Below are 12448 nucleotides of genomic sequence, written 5' to 3'. Positions count from 1 at the left end.
AAGGACACAATTGGAGTAGCCTGTGTTGTGAAAGTCATCCGAGTGGGTGCTGGTGTGGAGCTCCCTCTGGTGGCCAGGAATGGTAATGAAGCTGAGTCTGAATCTGTGACTCAGACAGGTGTTGGAGTTAATTGGGAATTCAGGAAGTCATATTGCAGATCAGTCTTGTGTATTTAGAAGAGCATTTTCTGCCTGGCAGCCGCCGGTGGTAGCTATTTTTCTGCTACTTCTGAAGATGGCTGGGAGTTTCCCCTTCAGTTTCTCCAATTTATTCTGTGCCTGAATCTACTCCAGATAAGTTTGCTACTTTCTGTGCTTAATTGCTGAAATTGCACTTAAGGGTGTTTCTGCTTATTCCATTTGGTTCTGTGTTTGATTTCTTGTATGTGAGAATCTGTCTCTCTGCTTTTGTGAGGGCAGTTCCTCCAGTAAGAAAGGGAGCTTGCTCCCTGTTCATGTTTAGATTATTTGCACTTTAGAATATTGTTTGTTCTGTGATTTTGTTTCTTCCCATTATATCTGCAGTTCACTTGAAAGTGTCTGGCACAAGAGTACCTGATATAGTGGGGGAAGACCCAGTGGTCTGAATGTTTTGCTGGCCACAATCAGTTATCTGTCCTGTCGTATCTAGTAAGTCGGCCTCACATTTGCTAATCTATATTTTGTGTATTGTGTTTTCTTACATCATCATTGTTGCATGTTGGGGGCTTGCTATTTCTTTGGGGACTGCTCCGAGGCAAGTTAGGATTCCTCATTTCTATCTTTGAGGTGTAGCAAGTTTCTCCGGCAGTGATGAGGTGTTGTTTGATAAATAGGGTATTGCAGTCAGCTTAGTTTCCAACTACTCTTGTGGTTTTATTTTTTTCCTGATTAATAGGATGTTTTGTGATCGTCCACGGTTACCAGATCATAAACAGGCCTCTGTTTCATCTATGGGGGTTGAGAACAAAGTCTTTTAACTGCAAATATTATCGGACTGGAGTGCCAAGGGCCCACTAGGAACATTGACTCTGGGGGCCTGCTGTTCAGCTGCAGGCAAATATTAAATTATCCAAATTCACAAATGATCTACACTTCTATGTAATAATAAATCAGAAACTTCGTTAAATGAATGAGGAGAAGCTGCCGTTGTATGTACATAGTGAATCAAGTGGATTGTTTCAACTACTGTTCATATAGAGAGATGGGGGATTCAGTCCAGCAAAGGGGCCACCCGTTCCCCAACCGGCCTATTCCAGCCTGGCGGTAAAAGTCAAGTTAATATATCTTATTCCTACATAGTCCACTTCAGACTTCGGGGACCCATGACAATCTAAGAACACAGGCTCTACGGTTTCAAGACAAGAATCTAATAAAACAAAATAGCGGCTCTGTTGTTGAAGAGCCCACGCATACCTAAGACCATACCCAATTTTTTCTGAAGATATCTATACAACAGTATTTGAAGGGAATCGGTCAGCAAGTTTCTGTTAAATAATCTGAGAGCATTAGAATATATGTCAAGAAAGCCTGATTCCAGTGATGTGTCACTTACTGAACTGCTTGGTGCAGTTTTGATAGAATTCTTGTTTGTCTTATGTAGATGTAGCAGAGCTAAATCTTCTAGCCTGTATATACAGTACAGACCAAAAGTTTGGACACACCTTCTCATCTCTAGAACAACTGTTAAGAGGAGACTTTGTGCAGCAGGCCTTCATGGTAAAATAGCTGCTGGGAAACCACTGCTAAGGACAGGCAAAAAGCAGAAGAGACTTGTTTGGGCTAAAGAACACAATGAATGGACATTAGACCAGTGGAAATCTGTGCTTTAGTCTGATGAGTTCAAATTTGAGATCTTTGGATCCAACCACCATGTCTTTGTAGAAAAGGTGAACGGATGGACTCTACATGGCTGGTTCCCACTGTGAAGCATGGAGGAGGAGGTGTGATGGTGTGGGGGGGAGGCTTTGCTGGTGACACTGTTGGGGATTTATTCAAAATTGAAGACATACTGAACCAGCATGGCTACCACAGCATCTTGCAGCGGCGTGCTATTCCATCCGGTTTGCGTTTAGTTGGACCATCATTTATTTTACAACAGGACAATGACACCAAACACACCTCCAGGCTGTGTAAGGGCTATTTGACTAAGAAGGAGAGTGATGGGGTGCTACGCCAGATGACCTGGCCTCCACAGTCACCAGACCTGAACCCAATCGAGATGGTTTGGGGTTGGCTGGACCGCAGAGTGAAGGCAAAAGGGCCAACAAGTGCTAAGCATCTCTGGGAACTGCTTCAAGACTGTTGGAAGACCATTTCCGGTGACTACCTCTTGAAGCTCATCAAGAGAATGCCAAGATTGTGCAAAGTAGTAATAAAAGCAAAAGGTGGCTACTTTGAAGGACCTAGAATATAAGACATATTTTCAGTTGTTTCACACTTTTTTTTAAGTATTTCATTCCACATGTTTTAATTCATAGTCTTGATGTCTTCAATGTGAATCTACAATTTTCAGAGTCTTGAAAATAAAGAAAACTCTTTGAATGAGAAGGTGTGTCCAAACTTTTGGTCTGTGCTGTATCCTTGATCAGATCACTGATGGGCAGCTTTCTGTGTACACTAAATTGTCAGCAAGCTGCTATTCAGTTGTAGGGGTGGCGATACACAGGTTAGCTTACCTTGTGTGCCTAGTCCGGCAGAGAAACTCCTGAGATAAAATACTAATTATATTAAAACACACAGCCTAATAAGTGAGAGATCCCTAGAATCAGGCTCTTGTGCCCTATATTACGCTGCTCTCAGACTATATAGCAAAAAAATGCTGACTGATTCACTTTAAACCGGTTTCCAGGACCTTTCCATTAAAAATGTTTATTAAATGTAGGTCTGACTGCAAAAAAAAATCATTAATTGTAATGATGAGCAAGTTTTGAAATACTTGGATTTGCGATACTCGGAACGAGTACTGTCTAATACTCGCGTATTTGTTCGAAATAGCGTGTGCAATGCAAGTCAATGGGGAATACTACCAATGTAACGAGTAACCCGAATGCTGCACTATTCACTACTCACACGAACAGTGCAGCATTTGGGTTACTCGTTACATTGCGAGTATTCCCCATTGACTTGCATTGCACACACTATTCGGAATGCATACGCAAATATTAGACAGTACTCATTATGAGTATCACAAATCCACGTATTGCCTTGAAACCCCCCTTTTCCCCAATTCTTTGTCCCCTCCAGCCATAACACGGCAACATTGAGGATTTAACATGAAGTGGCAGGTATTGCACCAATTTAATAATTAAAAAAGATGAATCTGAGTAAAGTGTTAAGGTTTCCCGATAGTGGTGATAAGGGGCTAAAAATTATTTAGACTGAAATAGATCTTTAATTATTGTACAAGAACTTGACAATGTTTGACTCGCTTTCCCATTAAGAAGAAATTAGAAGCGTGGAGCCACAATAATGTATTTTCTTATACAAACATGGATTTGTGTTTGTTTTCTTAAGATATAATATTTAGTCCTCTAAGATTGTGATAAACTATGAAAGCAAATTATTCTTTTATGATAAATCCAGTGGAGAATTTGGAGACAAACTTGGTTTGCCAACCATTTATGATTTATATTGTGGGCGTTATGTATCAAAGAGGAGCTGCTGTTCGGTGTTGGACTGAAATAAGTCAGTAATTATCCTTCTTAAATTTTCCAATTACCACCAATTTACAGATTATGGCACTTTTTGCCAATTTGTTCATATTAGTAACTGGGCTATACAAAACATTTACTATTTTTTTGTTTTGCCAAGCCGTTCCTAGCCTGGAGTCCCGTTACGTGTTGATGTACTCTTTCAGCATATATGATGTCTGTGCACTTAGCAGAACGTATAAGTCAGGAAAAGCTCATAATGGACATGTCAACAAGACTCAACATCTTCTTAGACCGCTATTCAACAGACAGAAGCCAAATGAACATTCTTCCGGTCTCTTCCTGGCCGGTATGTCTCCACATTCAGTTTATAGAACTGTATAGCTCAAAATTTAAAAAAAAAAAGAATATATATTGTGTGGTTTGTGTGACTTTCTGTAATGGGTTCCTATGATGAATGGGGGCCATGGCATCCATCCAGATTATTGCCACTATTAGCTATACATCTAAAGCATATTTGACTGAAAGTAGCTAAAAACTCAGTTAACCTAAAATCTTTTTGTCCACTATTTACTACACAGAGGAGCAAATAATATCCCAAATAGTCTGCTTATTATCCAGACCTATTACTAAAAAGGATTTGATAATATTGCTTATACCTATTGAGTGCAAATTAGGCTAGGATTTATTTTCAGGGGATGTAACACATGTGTGTGTGTGTGTGTGTGTGTGTGTGTGTGTATGTGTGTGTATGTGTGTGTGTGTGTGCGCACACACATAATCACCTGCCTATCTCGTCTTCAGCTTTAGACTCCAACAATTAAGAGACCTTTGGTCACATGACTTGATGTCACAAAGGTCCTTACTCAGTCCTATCATCAGGATATAAAAGCTGGGGCCCCTAGGAGAATGGGGGCCCTGTGGTGAAATTGCCCAGTTTGCTCTCCCTTCCCACTAATGCCAGTCCTGCATACCAGCCTGTCTCCTGTTCAGTTCTTTTAGACTCCTGCAAATTAAAAGACCTTTGATTATAACTGGTTACATAACTGCGAAGTCATCAAAGGTCCTTAATCAATCTTAACCTGGGAATACAACTGCTGGGGTCCCTAACAGAATGGGGTCAGTGAGAAATTGTTCACTTCGACTCTCCCTAACTCCAGCCCTGATTGTAACTAAGACTTCTTTTTGGAGTAGGTCTTATATTTCAAGCAGTCTAAAAAAAATCCTGTAAAATTATGATAGGGCTTATTTTTTTGGGTAGGTCTTCTTTTTGGGGAAACCGAGTACTTCTAAATATGTAAACGAAAACAAAGAAAAATAATAGTGTTATTTAGATGAATGTTTCTCTGTGACTGCTGAACGCTACAGCTCTGTATTGGGATACATGGAGTTACACGGACTGATTTCTAGCAATGGTAGGCGAATTGTGCTGTGCAAGTACTTGCGCTATTCAAAGACTTGTCCAGTGCATTAGCGATGGCGACAACCAGGGAGACCTCTCCTCAAGTAGCTTATGAATCTAATAGGAACAGCTGTAATTTGGAGTCTGGGGTCTCAAGTTAGAAGGAGTATGATAAAGATGGTAAATAAGTGCTAGGTTTCAGTTTCATTCTTGGGTATGTGGCTTATGTAAGTGGATGTGGAACTCATCTGTAAATTATAAACTACATATTCTCATTGAAGTCAACAGGAGCCGGAATACACACAGATTTCAGTGTGAAAATCAGAAGTCTTGGATTTCTGCGATGATCCGGTGTGTAAATTCATCAGATTCCTAATAAGTACTCTTTTCTACTGGATCGCATTATATCTTACAAAAAACTAATCATATAAAAATTAGGTAGACCATTCCATAGATCTTTAACTTGCCTTGTTATAGGAAAATCAGACCACAATGGGACCCCAGCAAGAACATCACTTTAAATGCAAAGACTTCTAGTATTTTGTGGTTTCTATAAATAAAGCTACATACTGCATCCATATATGAGCACAAGACAAAGTGCCCCGAGGACAAACACGTAATCCTCCATTCTAACATCTGCACTAAAATACAAATCAGGACACAACATAAAACAACGGAGAAGCCAAGACAACGGCAAGATCTAGGAGTAATTACGAATGGGATTTATCAACCACTTGGTACAAGATCATATAGAACATGTTTATTCCCTGTGTTCTGTTTGCACAGCTAGGACTTGACAATTTTAGAAAATGTTGGATTGACCAAAATATAACTTTTTAAACAAAAATTACTGACCACAAAAGAACATTTGGAGCCTTTTACATGTCAACACCTATTGAAAGTCATGGGAGTGTTGAAAGGGCTGGTATTCTCCAACAAGAACGTAATTTCCTGTTATTCTTTCTCTTATCGCAATGGTGTGTAGAACAACAAAAAACTAAACTTAGAGGCTTGAGTCAATGACATAGGATATACCGTACTTATGTTACCTTTCCTACAACCTACAGTGTATAAAAAGAGCAAAGTAGACTGATTATTTTGAAAGTCTAACGGTACATTTGATGCAGACATTTTTATGGTTCTCTGATTTAGAGAAATCATTGCCCATATTGCCGAAAACCAAACTCATTCAAATGAATGGAAAATAATTGCCCATTTGCCGAAAACCAAACTCAATCAAATGAATGGATAATAACTACTTACAAAAAGTTAGGGATATTTGGCTTTCGGGTAAAATTTCAGGATGATCTTAAAATGCCTTCTAACCTTTATAGGTGATCCTAATGTGACCTTCTCTAAACTTTTGGATGCACATGTCCAACTGTTCATTGTTTCAGGACTTTTTGCTGTTCTCTAAGAAAGAGCTTAATGACAAAATTCACAACAGGTGTTTGATCCATGAATCACCCAATAAATTTTGTAGTTCAATTCGAATTGGTTTTAAACAGTCCTCCTCATCATGGTGTTCACGTTTTGACAAAACAAGACCAAGATGACACCTAACAATTGATCAGCACTACCGTGCAATTGAGAGGCTTCACGCAGGTTTTTCTCAGACGGAAGTGGCCACTGAGCTTAGAGCATTATCAGCAGGTTGCAACAGAGATTCATAGAGACTGGAAGAGACAAAGAAAGGCAGAGAAGCAGACATCCTTTGGCCACATCCCACACTGATAATCGCTTCATTGTGAACAATGCCCTTCAGAAAGGATGATGAATCTCACACAACTCCAGGAACATTTAAGGGAGGTGAGAGGCACTCAAGTGTTATGTCAGACCATTTGAAACCATTTACATCAACATGGTCTGCAAGCTAGATAATCTACAAAGATACCTGACCACATCACCAGGCACAGGCGTCATCTACCCTGGACGACGTTGAGCAGTAATGGCGGCCACCAACGATGATGGAGACATCAAGCAGAGCACTATGCATCAGCCACTGTTGTCACCAGACGAGCCGTTGGTGGTGGTGATGTTACAGTGTGGGCAGCTGTGGCTAGTCACTATAGAACGGCTCTACACTATGTGAATGGTACAGAGGCAAGCCCGTACTAAGGGAACAACATCATTAATCAGTCATTATGCCTCTACATGAGCAGCAGAGGCCTAATGTCATCTTCATTGATCATAATGCTGCAGCTCATCGTGGTCTGCATTAGGGAATGGCTGCTGGGGACTGCAGTACCTCAAATGGAGCAGCCATCACTTCACTTTCTCCAGACCAAAATCCCATAGATGTCCTATTGGATCAGCTGATTCGCCGTGTAGAAGCCATAACTCTGTAGCCCAAAACCTCAATGACCTGAGGGCCGCCCTTCAAGAAGAGTGGTATGCCATGATTCCGCAGACAAGAACTCCACTTGTGAACAGCAGGAGGCATCGTTTTCAGCTGGAATTGATGCTCAAGGCCACATTCATTTTTTGTCATATGCAAAAAAAACCCCCAAAAACAAATAAAAACATTGATGGTTTCCAAGCTTGTCCTCACAAGCTGTCTGTGAAAAACAGACATTACACGGATTCATTCCTGTGCAGTCCACTTCTTTTGTGGTTCCATTGACTTGAATAGGGGCAAGTTTGGTCAGAAAGGGGGAACAAAATAAGGCAGGTCTCCATTTATTGTACGAACGGTAAGCAAAAAACCCCCAAACCAAACAACTAAATGTGATTAATCCCATAGAGCATAATATGTCATTGTAAAACACTGACTGTACACCTACGATAAACACAGACGAATTCTAATAGGGATACTGCAGACAGTTCTGTATATGGGGCAGCAGTTTTCAACTTTAGAATCTACCCCAAATGGAAGACCCAGAGCAAGCTACTCCCTTTTCCATAATTTGCATCGGTTATGCTTGCTCGCCATCATATTCCACAGTGCTTTACAGGCATCATGAGCCCCAATGGGGACTGTGATGAGAAAATCAACATTCCCTATCACTATGTCTTTGGAGTGTGGGAGAAAACTGGAGAACCAGAAGGAAACCCACGCAAACATGGAGAGAACATACAAACTCCCTGTAGATGTTGTCCTTGATGCTAACCACTGAGCTACCGTGTTTCTCTAACTCCCATACAATTCAATGGAGACTATCGTACAAGAGAGTGGCTAACAACTATCTTGACTCAGCAAATGGGTTCAACCCCCATCCTCCCAACAACTATAGGTCTTATATGGAAATACCCCTAAAGACATCTCAGTACACTCAGAGTTCTTAAAAAATAGATATTGCATTGTGTAACCTGTCTTTAGGGTATGTTCCCATGAGAAACATCTGCTGCGAAATTTATGCAACAAAATCTTCTGCTGCAAAATTCGCTTTGGGTTTTGTTGCAGACATGCTTTGGATTTGTCGTACTTCTCCCTTGGGTGAAATTTGCTGGGAATCCACATGCTGTGAATTTCAATTTTACAGGCCTGATTAATTTATAAAGAGTTTCTCTAAGACAAATGGACAAAAAAATAAAAATCTCATCCACAAATCTGCACCTGTAATCTCTAGTGCACGTTCAGGCTCTGTTCACACCCAGTGACCATGCTGCAGCTTTTAGCCTCGTGTATGAAGGTCTTCTACTATGGAATAATTGTATCAGGTCATGCTGCAGCTTTTAGCCTCGTGTATGACGGTCTTTTAATATAGAATCATTGTATCAGGGGCAGAATTGTTCCATAACCCATGGCTCCCTGCACACAACTCTGCCATGCATGAAGTCTAATCCTTTTAACAAGATAATCCTGTAACCAGCAATTCACATAATTCAAGCAATTAGAACTCACATGTACCAGAAAATCAGATCAGGTGAGCGCAGCTCTTCCTTCTAATCTCTACTCGAAAAGGTTCAGAAACGTTTTGTATCCAAGGGCTCATTCAGACGTCCATTTTTCGCAAACAACTTCTGTGCTTTTCACAGATAGAACTTGTACTCCGCATAGTCCATGGTTCTTCACATGTGTGATTTTTTTTTTTGCTGACTGTGGGATCTATGTAATATCGCGGAGACTTGTCTGATATTTATCGGAGCGTTGAATCAAAATCAACAATACAAGTCTATGGGTCAGTGAAAAAAATGGAGAGCACTCAAATGGTATACAAGTCCTGTCCATTTTTTATGGCCTGCTAGATAGGAGAAACATTTGAGAAAAACTGATGAAGCTCTGGATGACATTTGATTGAAAATCTGATGAAACTCTGAATATAAATCACTGATGAAACTAGGATTGTTCTTCTCGTAGGTGGAAAAAAACGGCTGTCTGAATGAGCTCTTATTGTAAAGCCACACAATCAGGTCTTTTGCAGGTTTTCTGCAGTAATTTTTAAGCTAAAACCAGGTGTGGATGATAAAAGGAAAAGAAAGTAGAAAGTACTCTCCGAGGTGATACATGGATTGACCACAGGTCTCCTGAACTAGTCCGTTGCAGAAAAGTTGTGAGCCATCCAAAAGAGAGTCGCGAGCCGTCCTAGAGAGTCACGAGCCGTCCTAGAGAGTCGTGAGGCGTCCAAAAGAGTCACGAGGCATCCTAGAGAGTCGTGAGCCATCCTAGAGAGTCGCGAGCTGTCCAAAAGAGAGTGTCGCGAGCCGTCCTAGAGTCACGAGCAGTTCAAAAGAGTCGGGAGCCGTCCAAAAGAGTCAGGAGCCGTCCTAGAGAGTCGGCAGCCGGCCTAGAGAGTGGCAAGCCGTCGTAGAGAGTCGTGAGCCGTTCAAAAGAGTCAGGAGCCATCCTAGAGAGTCGCGAGCCATTTGAAAGAGTCGCGAGCCGTCCAAAAGAGTCACAAGCCGTCCAAAAGAGTCGCGAGCCGTCCTAGAGAATCGCGAGCCGTCCTAGAGAGTCGCGAGCCGTCCTAGAGAGTCACGAGCCGTCCTAGAGAGTCACGAGCCGTCCTAGAGAGTCACGAGCCATCCTAGAGCGTTGCAAGCCATCCTAGAGAGTCACGAGCCGTCCTAAAGAGTCGCGAGCCGTCCTAAAGACTCGCGAACCGTCCTAGAGAGTTGCGAGCCGTCCTAGAGACTCAAAACCATTCTTGGACTACAAAACACATGTGTGTTCTAAAGGACAGATGTTATGACCTTTATTATTTTTTTTTTGTCTTATCAGCAACACCTTCATCAAAAAACCTGAACAAAACCCGACTGTTTGGCTTTAACCTAAGCCTATGTTCACACGCTGTGTTTTTGGTGAATAAAACACATACTGCAGGCAAATAACATATAATCCACATTAAAAATAGGAGCAAGAATGCAGCAAAATTAACTTTTTAAAAGCAAGCACTGGCAAGACAGCAGGCTTTGCCTACATAAAAACAAAACGCCGTAGTAGTGCACTGTCTGATCACAGCCTAAGAGCTAAGATGTTTTGTTCCATAACTCCCCATTTTCTGTAGAACTACATAAACTGGTGATTTGTGGAAGGGGGGTGCACACAATCATAAAAAAATAAACAATCTTAGTACATGTAGCCTCAGATTTAAAGTAGCCAACAACTTTACTGTGGCCAATACATCTACAGAAATGTAAAGTTCTGATTAAATGGATGAAATCATTATTTATCATGGAAATAACTATCCATGTTATGCAGGTTAAATGTAGTAAAAAAAATGGTCAGTAAAGATTTATATAAAGGTAAAAAGAAAATTAAGACGCTTGTATTAAAAATGCCACTTCCTTCAATTCTGCCTGATGCTCGGAGGATTGATAAGTGACCAGAGCAGGACTGGCAATGTCTTTGAATTTGTAAGTGAATATGGTTTGTTTTCTAAAGGCGGCTTTACACGCTACGATTTATCTGACGATAGGTCGTCGGGGTCACGGTTTTCGTGACGCATTTCCGTCATCGTTAGCGACATCATTGCGTGACACCTACGTGCGACTCCGAACGATCGCAAATAAGGTGAAAATCGTTGATCATTGACACGTCGTTCAGTTTCAAAATATTGTTCGTCGTTTGGAACGCAGCAGACATATTGCTACGTTTGACACCCTGCAAACGACAAACAACATCCACACGACCGCCTTGGTCAAACAATATATCGCTGAACGATGTAGCGTCGTTTGTGAGATGTGTACGTGTGACCGCTACAAAACGACCTATGAATGATCTCGGCAAATCGTAACAACGATCTGGGCATGTCACATCGCTAACGAGATCGCTAGCAATACCGTTGTGTGTAAAGCAGCCTTTAGATCTTTACTCCATTCCGGGGTCCACTGTAATGTTATGTTGGAACTGCAATGTTCTACTATGTAACTTATCAATATCACTTTTCTCTCCATCGCTCCCCTTACAAACAGGAACCATTCAGAAGAGAGTAGGTGCATAACGAAGAACATGATACTAGACAATATTTCTGGTAAATAATTTCTTGAAAAGTCAATAAAGCCCGATATTTTATATGCATCCCCGTGTCATTATCTTAGAGACATTCACCCATACAACACACTAAGTTTTCATTACTAAGTCTGGCACCGAGGTAACTTTCCTGACATTGGTATTCACTAATAAGCGTCTTACCTTGGGCCTGCCTGGGGGGCGAGTTAGAAAAAAGCAGCTGTTCCGTTTCCTCTGATCCCAAACTTCCCAGGCTCCTGTTACTGATGAAATCCAAGCGTCCACTAGCAATAAGATGTGTGCTTTAGGTCTCACACCAGAGATCTGCGGAGTTTCTTATTTCCTAGTAAGAACCAAAATGTAAAGAGCGCAGATGAGGCAGGCAGCCAACTCACTCAGGGCTTTGTGGGAGAGTGGATTCCACTTTGCAGAGAAAGGTGTTTTCACCCCCCAGCTTTTTTTTTTTTTTCTTTTCCCAGCAACTCACAAAGATCCTTTCTGGGTGGGACTCACTGCACTAGTTTATTGTAGCCCTGGGTGAAAAAAAGAAATCAGAGTGAAACATTAGACAGATGGGACTGGAGGCAGCTCTGTACTGTGCAGGACTCTGGGGAGAATGAGGAAGTATCTGTGATTGCAGAACACTCCTCATCTAACAAAAACAAAGAAATTAGGGTCACTTTCACAACGCAGTTTTTTATTTTTTTGGACAGCGTTTTCATGTTAATTTGTAACGTCTACGGAATGTTAATCGTTCATAAGAAAGCATGCTGCCAATCAGTGATCCGGGCACACATGGTAGAGATCAGCCAACAAACATCCTTGCAATGAAAAAAAAAATAAATAACATCTTGCCAACAACCCCTCTTCCCGTGTAAGCAGTGGACGTGAAGCCATAATGTGCAAACGGAATGACAGTCCGAACAATATTTTTAAGGCCTCATACAGACATCCATTTTATTTCCCTTACAAATAAATATGGACAACCACCTGTATACAGTGGGTACGGAAAGTATTCAGACC

General features: G+C 41.2%; 1 protein-coding gene across 2 annotated transcripts in view; it reads right to left on the bottom strand.

Annotated features, from left to right (window-relative positions):
• Window positions 1-12015, bottom strand: part of PAPLN (papilin, proteoglycan like sulfated glycoprotein) — a 138067-nt gene extending 126052 nt beyond the window's left edge. For both annotated transcript variants that reach the window (XM_075330119.1, XM_075330120.1), the window contains exon 1: window positions 11609-12015. The gene's annotated coding sequence lies outside the window, so the exon portion shown is untranslated. The remainder of the gene's footprint in view (window positions 1-11608) is intronic.
• Window positions 12016-12448: the final 433 nt, after the last annotated feature.

This window comes from Anomaloglossus baeobatrachus, chromosome 12 (assembly GCF_048569485.1).
Source record: "Anomaloglossus baeobatrachus isolate aAnoBae1 chromosome 12, aAnoBae1.hap1, whole genome shotgun sequence".
In the NCBI taxonomy this organism is placed as follows: Eukaryota; Metazoa; Chordata; class Amphibia; order Anura; family Aromobatidae; genus Anomaloglossus; species Anomaloglossus baeobatrachus.
This window is presented reverse-complemented; position numbering and strand designations above follow the sequence as displayed.